We start from the raw sequence: 22,102 nt of genomic DNA, 5'->3' as shown, positions 1-22,102 counted from the left end.
CTTTTCATTAAATGGTCACCTATTCATCTTTTGTATTGGTTCAAAAACAGTTTGTTGGTTTGCTGTTCTAACAAGTCAAAGCCCTCCAGCAGAACACTAGCTGCCACTCTATGTTAAGAGCTGTTCCAACACATCCCAACCCAGAATCCCAGGATGTGCCCATCACCACACCCAGAATTCCAGTGCAAAGAAAACATTCAGGCTTTGTAAATCATATTTTAGCATCTGACTTAGTTTACAGCTAGGGATGGAGATATGTTTTCCTTAGGGGTATGAGACAGAGCGAGAGAGAGAGCGAGAGAGAGAGCGAGAGAGAGAGAGCGAGAGAGAGAAACCGAGGAAGAGGGAGAGAGCATGTCTGCATTTTTACATTTTTTTCCCATGATGACAGCTGGTTAGCAAGACATAGCAGAAGATGCATAGAAGAGACAGGGAGATAGAGAGAGATAGAAAGACTGAAAGAGCGAGACAAAGAGAGAAAGAAAGAGGACAGGGAGAGCGAGAACGAAAGACAGAAAAAGAGCGAGTGATGCAGAAAAACATGAGAGGTACAGTGAGTGAAAGGGAGTTACATGTAAATCAGAGTAGCTGCAACTGGTTACTGATGATTTAAACTGTAATAAAACACATCACGCCCAAAAAAAAAAAAGCTTGTACTCCAATCATGAGCGACTTTAGAGAGCAATTCTAATCAATTAAGAGACACTGAAGACATTTCTCAGCCTTTGGCATAGCTTTCTAATCTAGAACAGCGCAAACACACACATTTCTCTTTTTAGCATGACAGGAACTGGAAAGGATAGAGCACTGTGGACTTTATAAAATACAGATTTAGAAAAATTCAAAGCAGTACTACATTAAAGCTAAATCAACAGCCACAGATTATGCTATTAAGCTGGAAGTACACTACACGATTTTAACCCTAATTTATCCTTTCTGACAATTTTTCAAAATATGGAGCCATTTTCAGGGTCAGGAACTGAAGAAAGTGACCAACAATCTGGTAAATGTTATTTTAGTCTGTTTCAGTTGTTCATGATAACAAGTAAGGTAGTAAATATCTGGCAGTATTTACACTGTTTTCTAATGTTTTCTGCCATGTTGTGAGTTGTTCAGCTGTTGATGATGGGAAACAGTCAACAATCATTAGCTCTCTGATCTAGCTTCAAACTGACCAGATTAATACTTTCTAATACTTTCAAACAGGAGAAGTTGCTTACTGAACACATGCAAAACAGCCTGATTATGTATGGACCCAGATGTCAAGTCACTCTCTTTACAATTTCAAGAAAGCTGCCAGTTTGGAGAACAATATTTCTCTAACCGTCACTGACTCAAGCCTTAAGACTTGCAAAAATTAAACCAAACGGATTAAATTAGGGCCACCTATCATAATGCAGTAAATGAATAAAACCTTTGCTTCCCACCTTGTATGTGTGATTTTGCCTTTCAGTTTTACTACAGTCATGTGTGTTCAGTGTCACATTCTGGGTACTGTAGTGAATTTACATTATTAGCCTGGCAGCTGTAGTCATTGCCACAACAGAACATGCTCTCCTTCTCTTTTTCTTGTTGACGCTCATCGGTAAACAGGAGTGTTCACTGCAATGCTGTTCTCACAGCTCACAGCATCAGGTTCAGTACAGGTTTAAATATCAAGTCTTTCATTATAGGAAAACCTTCTGAAGAACAGAACAAAGCACTACATGCAGTAAAAATATGGTGTTTAAAGGAAAGAGGCCAAACTATGAAAGCTAATTTGACTTTAGAAGTCAGCTAATCTAATCAAAGTGCTAGTAAGTTATAGATCACATTCCTTTTAAATTAATTAGAACTCCAATTTATTAAAGCAGAATTAGAGTTTACACTAGGTAGCAAGTACAGATTATCTTGTAATGAAAGGCTCAATATTTAAAGCTGTGTTGAATCTAATCGATGCAGTTAATCTTCTGCTATATACTCAAGACTCGACTTAGACTCACACCTCAGACACTTGAGACACAATTCAGACTCGCACCTCAGAGACTCTAGACTAGACTTGGACTTGCACCCCAGAGACTTGAGGTGATTTAGACTCACACCTCAGAGACTCAAGACTTGCTCACATAACATGACCTGTGAATACCTCTGGTTTGTTTCATGTGGTAACAGAAGGAATTTGAGGGTTTTAGAGCTTTTTGCAGCCAAAACTTAAATATGTTAGGTTTTCTTTGTGCCTTATCATCTATTGCACAGTTTATTTACTATTAGTGGTCTTATACTGAGGGGAAGCCAGTGGTCTGTAGTGGACCAGTGGTGGCACTTTGTCATAAAACTTATTAAAAATAATTGACTTAATAATCAGAAAGTAATATGAAATGTTTTAAAATGCTAAATAAAAGTAATACAAGCCATGCAACACCACTGAGCAAAACAACATTGTCTAGTTTTAGCTCCTTGGTTCTAGAAACAAAATACAATTCTCCAAGCACGTGGAGTAAAGAAAAACAAAAAAAAATCAATTCCACTAAATTTGCCAACATTCTGCCTGATTTCTCCTATAAAACAAGATCACAGTGGCCTAATCTGTTGACATTTTCTGTTCAACAATACTGCATATAGGTGGGCAGCCAAATATCACTGTGCTAAAAATGTTCTGTTACAATAGCCCTACTGGCTACAAATATCCTAAAAGGATTATTTACAATTCAAGTTACTAAAACACTGTTGTGCTCTTCTCATTCAATATCATTCGGGCCTCCTGCGAGTCTTCATGCTATCTAGTGATAAATATGGGGGCCATGAGGTTTAAAAGGTTAAGAATTTAGGTTTTAATGTGCAAAGCTCTGTCAGTGACCTCAGTGTGTGCATGTTTTTCTGTGTGTGTGTGTATTACACAGCGGTCCCTAGTGGGCTCTTTCCTAAAGTCCTTGGGAAAGTGGAAGCGATGGACGTGTCTGCACGCACAAACACACACAAGACATATAAAGTGATGCTGTATTATCATCGTTCTCATCCACTTTTCAGATTCTTAGCAGTTTGACCATTACACCAGTGCAACTCAGCATAACTCATCCACTCAGCCCTTCAGCATCTTCCACAGCACGTGTGAGTGTGTTTTATGAAGACAAGTGGCACAAAGTTGGGCCCACACTGACTCTCCACATGTCTATGTGCTGAAGTGTGAAGGGCAGCATGTGTATAAACTGAAACAATCTGTTAATTTGAAGCAGTGTTAGTGAGACAGATCGAGATGAAGAGAGAGGAGAAAAGAGAGCAAGAGAGAGAGCGAGAGAGAGCGAGAGAGAGAGAGAGAGAGACACAAGGTTACATAGTGAGAAAGAACAAGAGAGCGAGGGACAAAGAGAGAATGCGTTTGAACTGTGAATGTTATTTCCCAGCACTGCCATCTGTAAAAATGCATTTTCACACATTTGCGCATTTAAAACAAAACATATTCTACAAAGTGTAATAAATAAATCCAAATATATAAACTATATAAGCTTATGTATACTAAATATATATTAAATAAGCTTATGTATTTGATTACCTGGCCACATTTATAATGCTGTTCTCCATAGCGCTGGATTTACAGACTCATTTAGAAGCTGTTCTAGACAGTGTTATTTTCATTGTAAATCTTTATTTAACTATTGCATGTTGCATATTGTTCATTTTAGTCTATTTTTTCAGGCAGCAATTTTATAACCTTTTAATTTTTTTATTTCACAATTAATTATCAAAAATAATCAGCAGATTATTCAATAGCGACAGTTTTTCAAATTAGAGTGTATCCTCTAGAAAGTAGAAAAAGTGTATCCTCTAAAAAGTAGTAGAATGAATGGAAGTCCATGGGCAGGCACAGAGACAGAGAGCAGTCAAGAGCCAGTCAAGAAAGAGCAGTCATTTATTTCTGTCAGGGTAAATATTTATATGAAAGCGATGTCACAGCTGCTGGATATTAAATAAGCTTAATACTTCAGCTCCACCATTTCATCCCAATACACACACACACACACACACACACACACACACACACAACCACATGATATGCGTATACAAACTCAAAAAGAGCCAAAATCAACTTTGAAGGTTTTCCGAACCTTATATCAACTTGGGAGTCAAGAAAACAAACCATGCTCCTCATACACAAACCCAGTGAAGATATTTTGTTGGGACTGGACCTCGGCCTTGACATCTATATATGCTAGGGACGCATTAGGATTTTAAAGAAAAAAGTCAAACAGTGATGGAAATAAAAATTTATATATGCAAATTAGCTTCTCTTTAACATCATATGTTCTCATACTGAAGAACAATGATATGTCTAACTCTATTCCTCACCAGAGGGCAGTGGTTTCAGTTTTCTAGCGTGTTTAGTCCAAAGCAGAGAAAAATTACTGCAGCTCGCTAAAAACAAGTAATAAGCAAACACACTGAGAAACTGATCCTGTAGGACTGCTAACACTGTACACTGAAGCTAAAGGTGGTGATGTTCATAGTAGGATAATATGGTTTCCCTGCAGCCTATTTTACAAAACATGTTAACATTTATGCCTCACTATTCTCTTCAGCCAAACAGAGCAAATACGGCATAAACAGATTTTGGTATGTTGACTTTATCACTTCTATTAAGCTGACCTACGTGTCTTGACCAGTTTTGGGGAAGCAGTTCAAAAATGGGTTAAAATCAGACAATGTATTCCTGATGGGAATCTGCCAAGGTTGAATGTTTAAAGTGACCTACGCATTCACTGCATTTGTTCTTTAGCTGCTTACACTGCTATCACATGGTATCATTGGGTACCAGAATGCTAGCACAAAATGCAATTTTTTTATTATTAAAAGAGTGCGGCATCAGCCCAATACCCAACACCAGTATTGGTATTGATGCATTCCTACTTTTTACCTCTGTAGTTCATAATCCATTGTGTCAAGTTATTCAAATGACAAAGGTCTTGTTCCCCATACTTTTTGAATTTTTCAAATGTAGTGACTTTTTGCCCACATCTAAAGTCCTTCTGATGTTTGGTTATGCCATAGTGTCCAGCAAGCAGGAAAACCAATAATTTATCTTAGCACGGTTTCCCTTCACCTTCTACCATCCTGACCAAACATCAAGCAAGAACACCAGTCATGACCTCAGCTCTGGCTGCACATGTACAGTTGGTTAACCTGTGAAAGAAATCTCTTCTTCTTGTCACTTACTTTTTTGAGACTTACTTTCTCAGTTTCACTTTTGGTTTGGAACCAGTTTCAAAAATAACCAGGTACGAGTTATTTTAGTCTGTTTCAGTTGTTCATGTTAGGAGTAAATATCTGGCAGTATTTACACTGTTTTCTAATGTTTTCTGCTATGTTGTGAGGTGTTCAGCTGTTGATGAAGACAATGTGCACATACAGAAGCACACACAAACACACACACAAAGTACTCCTCTTTCTCAGTGGAAATCTAACAAAGCAATAGCAATGCAGGGGGGCTAAAAGACTAGCCTAACCTGCGTTTCACCTCATCTATGTCTAAAAAAGTTCATATAAATATTAAAATTAGATTCATAACATACAGTGAATCATGTTTCAGAAACTACACTGCTCAAAAAAATAAAGGGAACACTCAAATAACACATCCTAGATCTGAATGAATGAAATATTCTCTTTGAATACTTTGTTCTGTACAAAGTTGAATGTGCTGACAACAAAATCACACAAAAATCATCAATGGAAATCAAATTTATTAACCAATGGAGGCCTGGATTTGGAGTCACACACAAAATTAAAGTGGAAAAACACACTACAGGCTGATCCAACTTTGATGTAATGTCCTTAAAACAAGTCAAAATGAGGCTCAGTATTGTGTGTGGCCTCCACCTGCCTGTATGACACTAACCCTCCAAAGAAATGCCACTCCACACCATTACTGACCCACTGCCAAACCGGTCATGCTGAAGGATGTTGCAGGCAGCAGATCGCTTTCCGAGGCGTCTCCAGACTCTGTCACATCTGTCAGGTGCTCAGTGTGAACCTGCTTTCCTCTGTGAAGAGCACAGGGCGCCAGTGGCGAATTTGCCAATCCTGGTGTTCTCTGGCAAATGCCAAGCGTCCCGAACGGTGTTGGGCTGTGAGCACAACCCCCATCTGTGGACGTCGGGCCCTCATACCATCCTCATGGAGTTGGTTTCTAACCGTTTGTGCAGACACATGCACATTTGTGGCCTGTTGGAGGTCATTTTGCGGGGCTCTGGCAGTGCTCCTCCTGTTCCTCCTTGCACAAAAGTGGAGGTAGCGGTCCTGCTGCTGGGTTGTTGCCCTCCTACGGCCTCCTCCACGTCTCCTGGTGTACTGGCCTGTCTCCTGGTAGCGCCTCCAGCCTCTGGACACTACACTGACAGACACAGCAAACCTTCTTGCCACAGCTCGCATTGATGTGCCATCCTGGATGAGCTGCACTACCTGAGCCACTTGTGTGGGTCGTAGAGTCCGTCTCATGCTACCACGAGTGTGAAAGCACCACCAACATTCAAAAGTGACCAAAACATCAGCCAGAAAGCAGAAAGGTACTGAGAAGTGGTCTGTGGTCCCCACCTGCAGAACCACTCCTTTATTGAGTGTGTCTTGCCAATTGCCAATAATTTCCACCTGTTGTCTATTCCATTTGCACAACAGCATGTGAAATTGATTGTCAATCAGTGTTGCTTCCTAAATGGACAGTTTGATTTCACAGAAGTTTGATTTACTTGGAGTTATATAGTGTTGTTTAAGTGTTCCCTTTATTTTTGAGCAGTGTACACAGAAATTACACATCAAATGTCAATTCTATAAATTTTGGGTTCTCTGCAAAACAGATGGATTCTGCTGACTGTGTCTGACTCTTTCTTCACTTTGGAATTCCTGCATTTCACAATCAAATCAAAACCTGAAGGAAAAATTTATATCCCACCCACAATTTCCTGTTTCACTCTGAAATATGTCATAAGGAAGAAAAATGCATTTTAATTAATGCGTCACATTGACTTTAAAGACTTTAGATTGACAACTTTCTAGGTGTAAATTTCAAGCCATATTTCATCTACAATTAATTGTATGATCGTGGTCTGGGTTTAATATATACAGTAATACTACAGTGCTGAGCAGCATCACTGACTCTGGTGGCATCTGCCTGACACGTCTGATGTGTGGAGGGGAGGGACTGTAATTATTTGACTACCAGAACTGAGGTAAATGTCTATCCCTCTGTACATTTCCACACACACTCACAGAAAAGTCCAATGTATTCCATCTTCTCCATACAGCTACGCAACAATATGATGTTAAACAGAGAAAACATTCTTTCTCCTGTTGCCCCATCGAAGAAGCTCTGGCTAGGCTGTTCTACATTCACACCGCGTTTTAAATGGAATGTCACTATGTGCCTGATGTGGGCAGCAAAGCAGACACCCAAAATTTAAGCAGGCTAATGTGCGAAATTCACTTATAATAGAAGCTAGTGAGCAACTGCTACAGTATCTGCCCACTGTTTTGCACTGTAACTGTTAGTCATAGAGATTTGCATTCTTTAACTAAATACACAGAAAAGCATCAAAATTAGGTCATGTGGTCAGTGTAAGACAGAGAGAGAGAGAGCGCGAGAGAACAAATAAACAAACATAAAAGTCAGAACAACTCTGAAGTCAACAACCCTAAGGCCAAAACCTTACCAATTTAAATGCATACAGCACCTCACTGCTATTACTTCTACAGAACCTGTTCCAGCTGCTTCCTACTTTGGTTTGGTAACACTGTACTTGTTAGTCATGGCAATAAAGCTATGTAAACTGAACTGAATCTCCCTCCATACTCAGACACACATGAGAACTCCTGTGAGCACAAGGTTCCTCCATGACGACTAAACCGGTCACAACACTCACACTCAACACAGAGCTCATGCCAACCAACACAGCATTTGTTTCAGATTAAAGACGCAGCACTGTATTCAGCAACAGCCAGCCATCAAACACACACACACACACACACACACAAAATATGACACACAATCATATCAGAGCTCTTAACAGAGAGTAAAGAGCTCCAGGTGAATACAACCTGATTGCTGTAGAGGAGAGATCATTGGAAAATCCCTTTGCTCATTTCCTAGAACAACTTTTAGTCCGGCGAGAGAAAGAGTTTGAGAGAGAACGAGGAAGAGAGAAAGAAAGAGAGAGAGAGACAGAGAGAAGGAGCAAGTAAGACAGGAGTGACAGAGAGCAGGCAGCTTGCAGACACAGAGACTTGTTGGAGTGGGAGTGTCAGAGGGAGGGTAAAGGAGAGTGAGCGAGAGAGTGAGAGAGAGAGAGCAATGAGGAATATAAGGAACAGTTTCTAATGTGTGTAAATGTAATAGTAAAGAACAGTTCAACAAATAAATAGCTATATTAGCAAAATAATAGTTAAAAATGTTTAAAAGTGGTTAAGTGTGTATATGTATACATGTACTGACTGATTAACAGACTGATGTAAAACCCCAATTCCAAAAAAGCTGGGATAGTAGATAAAATGGAAATAAAAATGGAAACCAATGATTTATATATCTACTTTGACCTGTATTTGAATGAAAACAGCCAAAAAACAAGATATGTAATGTTTATCTTTTTCAACTTCATTGTTTTGTTTGTTTTTTTTTGGTAAATATACATTAATTCTGAAATTGACTGCAACATGTTCCAAAAATGTTGGGATAGTAGACTAGAACTACTAGAACATGAAATGTTCTAGTCTAAACAGGTGACAACTATGCTGGGGTATAAAAAGAGCATCCAAGAAAGTCTGAGTTCTTTATGAGCAAGGATGGGTCGAGGCCCACCATTTTGCCATTTCTGCATCAGCAAAAAATCCAACAGTTTAAAAAATAAAAAATAAAAACATTCCTGGCCAGGGATTCCAAGGATATTAGGGTATTTCACCCTCTACAGTGCATAATATACAGGAAATCCATACAGTGGAAGGCATATGTCAACAGCGCCAAGAAATGCTGCCAACTTCTCTGAGCTCAGGCTCATCTAATATAGACTGATGCACAGTCGAAACATCTATTGTGGTCTGACGAGTCAACTTTCCAGATTGGTATAATGGACATCGTGTTCTCAGTCAAAGAAGAAAAGAAGTAAAGAACCATTCAAAATCCTGGGTCTGTCATGGTATAGCGGTGTGATCGTGGAAAGCATTTATGCTGAACACATTTAGGAGCAACATATGCTGCCTTTTAGTAGACAACCATGTGTATGCAACATGACTACACCAAGCTACATTCTGCACATGTTCCACAGCAAAACTATGTAATTAGAGTATGCAGGTGCTGGACATGACTGCCTGCAGCCCAGAACAGTCTCCCATTGAAAACTAACTAAGCTCAAAATATGACTGTGAAAGCCCTGTGTGGTTGCACTGCTAAACACTTGAAAAACAGAAGAATGGGCCAAAATAAATATGTTTTCAAAACTGGATCAGTGTGTCTTCAATTCCTAAATGATTATGAAATCTTGCTGCCACTAGATTTGTAAGCTTTTTTTGGAAAAATATCTTTTACAGAAAGTCAAATGTCCCAATTCCTTTGGAAAGAGTTTTAGGCATCAAAGTTGGAACGAACATATATTTACAAAAAAAAAGTTTTTCCAATGTTTTCAGTACAGTACAGGTCAAATAGTATTTATTATTTACTGCTTTTGATTAGCATTTAACCTACTGTCCCAATTTTTGTGGAATTGGGTTTGCATGCGAGAGTGAGAGAAAGAGAGAAAAGGAAACAGAGAGAGAGAGAGAGAGAGAGAGAGAGAGAGAGAGAGAGAGAGCTATAGGATGGAGAAAGAGAAAAGAGAAAGGCAGACAGAGAGAGCAGGACACAGAGAGACTTTGCACAGAGTTGACCAGTTGATCCTCACTTCCTCTGTGTGAGAGGAATAACTGAGACAGATTGAAAACACAACCTTATGGCCACATGTCCATGCACACACTTTGCTCTGCCTCCTGCGTCTTGGGACATACACAGAGACCAGTCACTGTTACTTCAAATACTGATTCTCCAATTCTACACTGAGCTGTTTTCTTCAGCATGGTGAAAAACAAACAAAAAAAGTGAAGATCTCTTTTCTCTGCTACAGAGAGCACATTGCTCTGCTCAGACTGACTCTCATTCTCATTCACGACCGAGCCCAGAGCAAGGTTACCCTGCCTCACACACACACGCGTACACACACATACACACCTCCTAACTTCTGTTGTGGAGGACATCGACCACAAACAGCCTCCAACCAACATGAGTGTGTGTTAGTGTGTGGGTGTGTATGAGATGTCATTTCTTGTGAGGTGACTGAACTGTGTTATTAGTGGAACTCTCAGAGTGAAAGCGCTGCCAGAGCAGTTAAAGTAAGCACATATACATACACAGACACATGTATGTAAAAATGGAACTAACCTGCGAGTTTTGTGAGTTTTTTGGGAAAAATATCTTTTAGCCAAATATGGAGAACGCAAGCCATGTCAAAGTTTTCTTAGTTGAACTAACTTAGTTTAACTAACTTGCAAATTACTAATTAGTTACAACATTTAGTGTTTATAAGTGTTTATTAAGTTCAGATTTACACAGTACTAAAACAAAATGGATTGCACCAACTTTTTTTTTTGTTGTTTACATTATGCTTGTAGACCACTAAATATTTTGTTGCTGTCAGACCAAAACCTCCATTTTTGTTGTTATAGACATAATTTGAAAATACCTCATGTTCTTCATAAAGTGTGTAAATAGATAGTAGAAAAACTACAAAAACATTACCCAACCAAAACACTCTAATTACTAAAGTCACGCTTTTTTTTTTATTAATAAACAATCGAGGCTGTGTGCTGCTGTATTATTTTCATCACTAAAACTGAAGCAGATTTAACTTGCCACTGCAAACGTGAAAATAACATCCATAGTTCCAGCTTCAGTGAGATCATAGCTAACATGCACTTTTTCATTTTTTTTTACAGGTTTATTCACGATAACTTCTTCACATTCTCCTCTTCTATAGCGCAGTGTTTCTCAACCCTGCTGCGGGAGGCCCACTGTTCTGCACTTTTTGGTGTTTTCTCTGCTCCCAACACACCTGACAGCCCATTACTGAGTTGAAGTGGGTGTGTTTAAGCAGGACAAGCATAAACATGCTCAATAGGATTGAAAAGCACTGCTATTATGGATCATTTTTTTTCCACGGAATGCAAAAAAATCAAGTATAAACTGGCATCTGTGTTTCCTAAGTTTAGTACAAACTTCACCTCCTGGACCAGTGTTGTGTATGTCAGATGAGGCTTGAGTAAATGTTACAGTCCTACTTCCTTGGCCTTTTCAATCATGTCCTTAAGTCAGTTCCTGGGACATACACTAACGCTAACACTCTTGCTCGTAGCGCTTGGAGAAGCAATATTTGTAGAGGATCATAGAGTAAGAAATACCCTTCAGTGAATGGTGAGCACAGGTGAGAAGATGATCAGAGTCTCTCTTCGCTCAATCACAGACATACCACTCAGTGTATCTGTACAGCCATGAACATTGTAGATGGATACACACAACCTCACAGTTAACTGTGCTACAGCTTTTTTCCACAAGCCATCATACTCCTTAACTCCCAAAGACTGAACTGCCACACACACACACACACACACACACACACACACACACACACACACACACAAACAGAAAGGACACCATTGCTCCCCGTTTCCTGCTTTCCGCAATTCCAAATCAATGTCTTACTGTATCTATTTTTTTTTATTTTGCACTTCATAGGGACAATGCACTTAATGTAGTTCTTAAATCACATTCTTTCTTGCATTTTTTTCACATTTTTCTATAACAATATCACTGCTAGAATAATGTATTAACCAATATAGTATTCCATTACCTTTGTTTTGGCTGCTGCGGCAGCGACCACTATGTTCATGTATTCTACGTTATCTGCTAATGCCCATATGTCGCAGAACGGTTCATTTTACTTTGCACAACCTCATTACATACACTCAGTACTACATTATCTGTCCTGAATCCATTGGTGTTTTTTTGTATTGATTATAAGTCTTTTGTACTTATTACACTGTACTGACTGTGCAGTGTATATTGTATTGGTTTGCACAATTATATTGTTTTTGTGCTACACCATGGTCCTGGAGGAATTTGTTTTGCTTCACTGCATACCTGTATACTGCTGAAATGACAATAAATCCTCTTAAGCTTGTATTTTGACTCCTTAACAGCCTTATTTCTGAAGATCTATATCAAACAAGGAAAAAGTGTACCAGACAAAATGTATAAGCTGTGGCACATTTTTGTTTACTACATGATGTTAATTAATTTTCCCCATGAATATAAATCTTTTAGACTCAGACAACTACAGAGGTCTGTTGAACAGCAAAGACACAGTCATAATTTTACTTAATTCAAACTTTGGTCAAATATTTGTGAATCGTGAATGTAGTACTGTATTGAACACGTGTTCTTAATATGAATTTTCTTTATTGTGTTTCCTATGAGAAAAAAATAATCAAACCAAAGCAGAAAGATGGTCAGGTTTTTTTTTTTTCACCAGCACTTATGACAGTAAGCTAATCTCCCCATCAGATGAACGAGTGAGTGTGTTTTAGTGGGGGAGTGTATTACACAGGCTGAGAGAACAGAATGCGCTGTGTTTGCAGGAAAGCGAAGACGGTGAATAAGCCATTTACCGAAAAACAAAAAGCCACAGCGCGACACTATGCATGTGCCTCTCCACACACACTAACACACATACACACACTGTACACTTCCTTCCCCTGCACCTGAACCCACATACATTCACTAACCCACCCTCCTTTCTGTTTCTGTCTCACTCACTTACTTACTCGCTCGCTCACTCACTCACACACACGCACACACACCACAAACTGTTCCTCTCAGATGCTTCATCAAAGAAGTACCACATGAGTGCTTTCCCCAGCCATAAAAGGTAAAGATGGCACAGCCACTCAAGTGAGAGGCCGTAGGTGAGACTGAGCGTGATGCCAGCTGACGATGGCTTTAGATGCAGGCCAGGCCACAGGGTGTTTCATCTGCATTTTATCAACACTAAATATTCACTAAATAGTGCCTTTTATATTTAGACTTCCGTCTCTAAGCAAGACAACAGCAGGAGGGAGGGTGAACGAGAGAGAGAGAGAGAGAGAGAGAGAGCGCAATAGAGCAATAGAGAGAAAGAGAAAGAGCGCAATTTTTATTATTTTTTTTGCATGACTGTTTCACATGCAATATTGCCAACGCAAAAGAAGGTGACTCACCAGGTAAACAGAGCATGTTGTGCGTAGGTGTGAGTAATGTGTGTTAGTATGTGTGTGTGACAGGGCCTTAATGTATCAAGACACTTTGAGTGTGACCCCCACAGAACACCCAGCAACACTGGGCCAATCCTCAGATCCCGCCTAACTGTCCCCAAGGCAACCACCGCCTCCACTGATTGGCTGTCACATCTCATCACTGACTGTCAGAGAGTGCGGCCTGCACCTCGGGCCAGCTGTCAATATAGTCCACTGATACTGACTCCGTCTGCCCCGTAAGTTAAACACCACCAATCTCAAACACAAAAGTACATACACATGCACACATACTAGTGATGGGTTTTTCTGTCAAAATTTATATTTCATAATATTTTGATTGTAACATATTGCTTGAAAAATATTCAATTGTTACCCCCCTAAAAAAAAATAAGAGGGTGACATATGGCTTTACATCAAGAAAGTCTTCAAGATAAACAGATGAATATTAGTTGTCTGTCTGCACCTCAGCTAACATGACTTGTCACATCGTAATCTATTTCATTGCATGCCTTTCAGCTCAAAAACAGTGAGTTGTAAAGTGTTCTGATACCAAATCTGATAAATTCACCAAATTCACAAAATAAAAATGCAGCAGCACAGACTCTCTGGAGCTTCTCCTCCAGTGTGCAGTAGCCTTTAACTGACTGCAGCTGTCTTTCTATGCTTCCTTCTTTGGAATAGAAACTGTGAGCAAAACATAAGACACAGGCTCCACCTGGGGTGAAAAAGGTCATTGTGTCCAAAATCAGTTCTTTCCCAAATCAATCTAATTCAAATTCCTCTGATTTCATTAACTATTTTCCCTTGATTTTACTACAGCATTGCAACAAACTGTCTTTTGATGTCTCCCCCTTATTTTGTTATTTCTTGGTTTGAACCGTCCTAAAGACTGGCATTAAGCTTTCTTTCACACTCAGAGATATGCTTACATTTATGGCATGTGATAGATGCTTTTATCCAGAGTGACTTACAAATTAATCATTATAACACTGTAACACTGAATAACAATGATAGGCAAGGGGCAGTGGCAAGTTGGATGTCTCACAAGTAAGCTGACTAGCTAACATCCAGATGTTCTCTAAGTAAGAGTGTTTACTAATGTGGTTTGATTATGTAGCAGATCCTGAGAGAATGTATAAATTTCAAGTTGATTAATGTTTTGGAAATTGCCTGGTACATTGTCTCAGCCACACTTGCTAGGCAAAAATTGGACATGGAGTCTGCAGCATTTCCATGCTAACCCTTAATGGCCTTGACAATCATGGAAAATGAACTGTTGATAGGCAAAATATGTTTAATGGTTAAATTTTTCAATAAATGGTCAATTTGGGCTTCACAGTTGTTGAGAAATGCAAGTTCAGTGTCACAGTAATCTATGGCTGGGAGTACAAGACTCTCTGGGGGGGGGGGGGGGGGGGGGGGCGCTCCATCCTCCCTTAAATCAACAGAATGTGACAGGTGAGAACAGATAATCATATTTGACAATTCATAATCAGTGACTGTTCAGTCACTGATTATGTCAGTAAAGATCAGTCAGTAAAGCACTGCTGAACGAAAACTAGTGGAGTCTGTTTAATTTTTGAGTTTATGAAATTATATATGAGCTTTTTAGCTTCATAATCAGTATTGGGTATAAAATTTTCATATCGGTTGGGCCCTACCTAATACTTGGTATTGTGGTATTGCTGTGTGACATGGTGGTTTAAAACACAATTCATGACCGTAATGGTTGTATGAATGCATGTGATTCATCAGAGCGTTTAGGGGAAATTGCAAGACTGTTTAGCGTGCTCCCAGAACACTCAGCGCACATTACTGTGATTTGTTAGAGGACTGTTATAATTAGGTACTGATATTGGTACGCCCGGCATGTTTCTAAATGGAATGTAATTATTGTAGCCTTTTCTGATTATCATACTGCATGGGCCAACGCTGGAATAATGATTGGTGCATTAATATACGGTCATAAACAAATGCATACAAATTTACACAAACATGTACAAGACAAAACATAACCAAACCACAAGTCAATGGTGTATTACAGTCAAGCATAAACAAATAACTGAGTGAAGCATAGATAAACTCTCTCTAATAAGTATAGCCCAAAATCTTCATCAAGCTCCATTAAGGATTACCACCTCAGATTAATGTGTAATATTCATTTTCGCTGCAGTGTTAATAGCAAATAGATGTATCAGAGCAATTAGAGGATGTGTCATAGTGCAGGAAGTGCACTCCTTCACATATCTGAGCTATTCTATCACCTCCAAAACACCATCATCATCTGGTCTTCATTCCACAAGAATCTCTCCTTATCTCTACACATGTATATACACTGATCAGGCATAACATTATGACCAGCTCCTTATTTCTACATTCATTGTCTATTTTATGAGCTCCACTATATTTCCAAAGTATTCACTCACCCATATAAATCATTGAATTCAGGGGTTCTAATCACTTCCTTGGCCACAGGTGTGTAAACCAAGCCTTCTCGACCAACATCAGTGTCTGACCTCACAAATGCGCTTCTGGAAGAATGGTCAAAAATTCCCATGAACACAATCCTAACCCTTGTGGAAAGCTTTTCTAGAACAGGTGAAGCTGTTATAGCTGCAATACAAAACTAGAGGATGACCAACACAAACTGTGCAGCAGCAGATGAGCCATCATTACTTTACATCTACAAGGTGGACTGAGAGTGGACAGTGAGTGGACACAGTGTTTCAAAGATCCAGCAGCACTGCTGTGTCTGATCCACTCGTAAAGGCACAAACCACACTAACACATCACCACCGTACCAGAGAAACAGATGGACTACAGTCTGTAATTGCAGAACTACATGTGCACCTATATAGTGAGTGGAGCAGATAAAATGGATAATGATCTTAGACACAAGGAGGCAAAGATGTGGTCATAAATGCTATGCCTGATCGGGGTTTGTATAATGCTGCACATGCTTGTGTAAGGCCTACAATATTTCCTCTTTAATCTTGAATATTTTGTCTAAAACAAAATTAATGATCATATACTGTGCTATTATCAAAAACTAATAGGACAATAATTATTACAGAACTGTCACTGTAACTGTGCTAATCTATGTTGACATGTTAGTAATGCTAATAAGATCAGAAGAGAGTTCTATTCTTGGATTGGATGAGGGAGACAATTGGTGACAGGTTAGTTAAACTACAGGAGCCAAATGATTAGAGTAATGCATCACAACTCAAGTGTCTACCTACTATTAAGATGACATGCTATTTTTGCTTTACACAACAGAATATCATACATATTTTATTATTTATAAAAAAAATAATAAAACAAGCATTCCAAGTCACTAATAATCATATTGAATGAGACGCATCAGAACGCAAAGAAGCTTTTATAAGGATCAGAGCTGATGGACACCTTTAAAGAAGTAAGCTCCATCATACAAAAATGCTCATCATACAAAGCTCCCAAAAGCTTCATAAGATCATCCAAGCATTACTGCTAGCACTGAAGATGGAATTACAATGCTTTTGGGAAACAATAATTGGCAGAGATTATAAAGAAATCAGAGGGGATCAACAGACGGCAAAACATCAGCCCTGACAAACAGATGCACAGAGATCAGACGTGATAAACAGATGCACAGAGATTAGACCTGATAAGCAGATGCACAGAGATTAGACCTGATAAACAGATGCACAGAGATCATGCCTGGCCCTGCTAAACTAATTTCCTTGCATCTGTTTATCAGGACTGATCTTATAATGGCTTTGGAAAACCATGGGGAATCTGGGCAAAATGTGGGTGGGAATGTAAACTTATTAGGGTAGAATTAAACCTCAGACCTCAAAGCAGGGCCAAGGTATGGTGTGCTGATCAGCACTGCCTGACAGACAGAAATGTCAAACCTGAAAATTCCAATTAACCCTGCAGATGTTAGATCAAATTACATATGCGAAAAATAAACATTATCTCTTGTATAGGAAAAAAAACACATTTTAGCTTTCAAAGACATCACTGGACTAGTGATAAGAGTTGATGATGGGTTATGCCTGGTCCTGCAAAACTACATTAGACCAGATAAACAGATGCAGAAAAATCAGAACTGATCAAGACATACAGAGACATAAAACCTGATTAAACATAGTTATGTGAAGAAGTAAGAACACCCTTTGAAAAGTTCAAGACCTAGCCAACCTGAAATCATATAATCTACTAAGAATTCTCTTTCATACCAGAGAATGCATGAGGAGAATATGAGGCCATCTGCCAAATGTTGAAGCTGGAGAATTGGACCTTCCAACAGGATAAAGATCTCAAACGGGAAGAAATGGAGGGTTGTGGAACAGCCTAGTCAAAGCCCAGATCTGAATATATTTGAAATGCTGTAGAGGGATTTAAAATGGGCTGTAAATGCAAGAAACCCCTCAAACATTGCACAGTTGAAATAAGACTGCATCACGAAGTGGGCAACAATTTCTCCCAGTAGATGGCAGAAACTGGTAGACAGTTATAGTAAACACCTATATAAAGTGTTTTTTTTTTCTGTCAAAACGGGTAACATCAGTTTCTGGAACCAGGGGTATAGGGACTTTTTTGACAGACATCTCAGTTAATTTATTTATCAACAGAAAAATAAATTAACTGAGACACCCCCCCTCTGCCTTCATCAGTGCAGTTGAGTATGTTTAAAGGAACTAAATCGGCTGTCGTTGTCCAGACACTAGTGAGCTAAGCAGTCTCATTTGGTGTCACTGAGTTTTTTAGGAAGTTCACTTACAGTTATTTTGAGAACTACAGTATGGTGATAAAGGCACACATTAGTAGAAGAGGAAACTGAAACGCTAAACACTGACCAACACTGTCGGTCACTACATTTTGTGCAACATTTTAATTGACAGGAAATCCATATTCACTTCCATTGAACAGTTTCAATTTGTTGCATTTGAGCTCTAGATGCAGCGTGATTCATTAATCAAGTCTATTTATTTTGCATGTTATACCACAGCTCCGGCTAAAATTAGAACCAAATGGCCTCAGAGCTCAGTGTTGACTTACCAAATGACACTGTGGAAACACACACATGTTCTCCCTCTCTCTTACACCCACATACATATATACAGGCCTACAAATAAACACCCCCACATTTGTATCATCATACTTCAGGTGTTGACCTAACTTTAACAATATCTAAACACAAACTAAAACTACACCTATAAATATTTTTGTCTATTAAGTACAATATTCATCAAGGACTAACTAAACAGCCATCACAAGGCATAACGAGGCACAGCCATTTTCATTTATTTCCAATGTTATTAAATCTGATCCGAATTTGATGAGTCAATTCTGCCTTCTTCAATGAAAAGATACAGCAGCATGAACCACATTCACATCTCAGTAAATGGTCACAATTGCGGAATTTGGATAAACACAAAGATCAAAAGCAAGTTAATAGATCACTGTTGATGGACAGAATCACAAATACATTAGGAGTCTGCTAGGATAAATGGTCTGCCTTGAGAACTTTGCAAACAAATCTACTCAGATGTGAAATGGTGTTAATGTGAAATGGTGCACTGTAGACAAAAATACTGATGTGGATTTCCTTATAATGTCCTCAACCAAAATATAGTCATTTCATTTGCCATCAATAATGATGATCAAATCTACACAGGTACACATTTGTCTATAGATGTTTTTATATGTAAAGTTGACACTACTTAAATCTGGACATTATTTTGTCTTAAAATGCCAAACTTTATCTCAAAACTTTCATAAGACAATGTCTCGGGCATCAGACACATTTTATATAAAAACTACCCTACATTACACATTGTTTACATCTTAATACATCAAATACAGAGGCATTTTTAAAAAATGATTAGAGGAATTGCTCTTTAAGTGTATATATCTGGCATAGAGTTTTGACACATTGTGCCTGCATCTGCAGACATCCTCCACTAGGTGGAGCCAGAGTTTAATGTGTCATTGAATAAGATCCTAGCTTACACACATGCTTTCTATCTCTTTCTCACACTCACTCACACACACACTCACACACACACAGATAACAGTTTTAGCACAATCACTGTGTACTGCCCCCCTTCACAGGTGACAGGTGTTGTTTGGAACTGTGTTTTTAGGTAACACAGACCAAGTAATCAGGGGCCGTATACAAACTTCAAAAGTCAGAAATCTTAACTGTTTACTCCCAAGACAATTTTGGCTAGGACTGAATTTAGGACATAAGCTATTAAGTTCATAATCTTATCCTGACATTAGATAAGAACAGTGTTACAGAAACATCCTAACTAGACAAAAACATCTTAAATACTGTCCTAACTTTAAGATTGTCATAATCTTTCTTTTAACTATCTGTGTCTGTCGTTTTACAGTGATGTGTCACTAGAACTAGCGTAATGATGTTCCATTTATCTATATTGAAAATGGTGCTTTGAATTATGAGGCTTTTTTTTTGTCTAACAGCGTTTCATTAACCCTAGATCTCCACTGTCCCTCTTATTATATTTGTGTATTAATATTGATGAAAACACGTCAGATATAATATTACATTTTTGTCAGTGAATAATGAGGAGACAGAGCTGAATGTGTGGCTGTTCATTAGAAGGAATAACATCAGCGTTGTTGGCTGAAGTATTTAGGAAACAAACTGGGCAGCAATAAAGTGCTCATGAACAGCACAAAGCGTCACAATGTTCTTAACGTCATGTTTATCACTTTAGTTTTATTTGACCTTTTTTTACATCAGTTATGGGAGCTAGCTGTCTGGCTAACTAACATAATTATTTCGATTACGTGTTTATGTTTATGGTCGGTTATGTGATAGGCAGATTTAGATTTCCTGTAGATAAGATATTCCTAAATCAAGATGAGATTTGCTGCTGTAATACAAATTTGTGAAAAATCTTCTCTTAACTTGTGAGATCTTAAGACAAAAAAAATAAGAAGTTTCTGTAATACAGTGCCAGGTGAGCAAAGGTCACAATATCACCAATGTCATAAACAAAAACGGTCATTTCCATTTCTGCCATTTGCTCTCAGAACAACTTGAATTGTTTGTAGCATGGATTCAACAAGGTGCTGAAAATATTCCTTAAAGATTCTGGTCGGTGTTGGCATGACTATATCATGTTTTTGCAGCAGATCTGTCAGCTACACACTGCTGTGAATCCATGAGGAGGCCACTGAAGTACACTGAACTCACTGCCAGGTATAAAGAAAAGGTCTGATATGACTTGTGCTAACAATCCGCATCATCATGCTGGAAGTAGTCATTAGAAGCAACCATAAATTAATGCACATGGCCTGCAACAATACTCAGACAGGGTGAAAAAGTTTGGTGGGGGGGTATGGGGGTGATTATGGTGTGTGATTGTTTTTCAGGAGTTGGGCTTGACCCCTTAGTTCCAGTGAAAGGAACTCTTAATGCTTCAGCAGACCAAGAGATTTTGGACAATTTCATGCTCCCAACTTTGTGGGAAGAGTTTGGGGATCACCCCTTCCTGTTCCAACATGACTGCACACCAGTGCACAAAGCAAGGTCCATAAAGACATGGATGAGCGAGTTTGGTGTGGAAGAACTTTACTGGCCTGCACAGAGTCCTGACCTCAACCTGATAGAACACCAACATCAGTGTCTGACCTCACAAACGCGCTTCCGGAAGAAAGGTCAAAAACACATTCGAAGGGTGAATTCTTGCCTTACTTTGGGCAAGGACATGCTTTTTCATCTCACTGCTCTAATAGACATGTATGTACACACATACACTCACCCTCAGGAGTGCTACAACTCATTCTCATGGCTGACAGAGTTGGCTAATTAAAACTGAATAATGACCAGTGAGTGTGTGTGTGTGTGTGTGGCCTGGAGACGAGCTGCAGGACGTCCTATGATGTACTATAATGTAAGAACAACTGTGCAGAAACAGTTGACAAGTGTGAGCATGTGTGTGTTTACTACATGTGTGTGCCTTGAGGAAAAAATTCAAAGACCATCTCCAGAAGTAGCACAATGGCAGCATTAAATGGAGTAGGAGACACAGACTTAACTATAACACTCAACACAAACACTGTTCAACAGACTATCATATAATACAATCCACAAATTAACATAAAGGCTAACTGTGATTATGAAAACATACTCAGTTTAATCGTTTAATTGTTGTAAGCTTTTTCATTTTTTTTTATTAAAGAGTAATTACACCCTAAAGCAGATTTTTATATTTTCCAGTCCAAACCTGTAAAATATTGCTTTGTGTTAATAAAAAACATCAGTCTTGTTAAAACTGTAATACTTCTTTTTTAACTGTAAAGATTTTGAAATATGAAATGGACCATGGGAACACCGTAGTAAGTTAAAGCAAGTTGCTGTCTTTTCCATTCCTCGTGTTAGTTAAGGTTATTTGCATTAGAAACCGCCACAGCACATCACATGAAAAAGGCAATTTAATGTTTTTTAGCCTTTTCTTCACCTGTTCAATACAGAAATTAGCAGCATTTGCATTTTTGTTGTACTATCACTTCAAAACCGATATTCATCAATACTATCAGTGCAGAAATAGCAAATATATGCCAGAAAATTGCAAATCTCCCTGTGCTCCAAAAGCTTCTCTTATAAAGGGAGGTATGAAGGCTCAGAGATATGAGCCTGCCCTGTATCTTCCAGGCAGATTTCACACATGGTCCATTTCTCCGCTATTTATAACACTGTTAGCCTCACAAAATGGCATCTCTCTTAACGAGTGCACTTACTGAAGCA

General features: G+C 38.8%; 1 protein-coding gene across 7 annotated transcripts in view; it reads right to left on the bottom strand.

Annotated features, from left to right (window-relative positions):
• The window catches only part of dgkza (diacylglycerol kinase, zeta a), a 224,026-nt gene that overhangs the window by 124,766 nt on the left and 77,158 nt on the right, over window positions 1-22,102 (bottom strand). The window contains exon 1 of one of the 7 annotated variants that reach the window (XM_037534508.1): window positions 8,059-8,227. The exons of the other annotated variants lie outside the window; for them this stretch is intronic. The gene's annotated coding sequence lies outside the window, so the exon portion shown is untranslated. Of the gene's footprint in view, window positions 1-8,058; window positions 8,228-22,102 lie in introns of those variants that run through there. 7 annotated transcript variants of the gene reach the window in all.

Source organism: Pygocentrus nattereri, chromosome 25, assembly GCF_015220715.1.
Source record: "Pygocentrus nattereri isolate fPygNat1 chromosome 25, fPygNat1.pri, whole genome shotgun sequence".
NCBI classification, from domain to species: Eukaryota; Metazoa; Chordata; class Actinopteri; order Characiformes; family Serrasalmidae; genus Pygocentrus; species Pygocentrus nattereri.
Note: the sequence above shows the minus strand (reverse complement) of the source record. Positions and strands in the feature narration are given on the sequence as shown.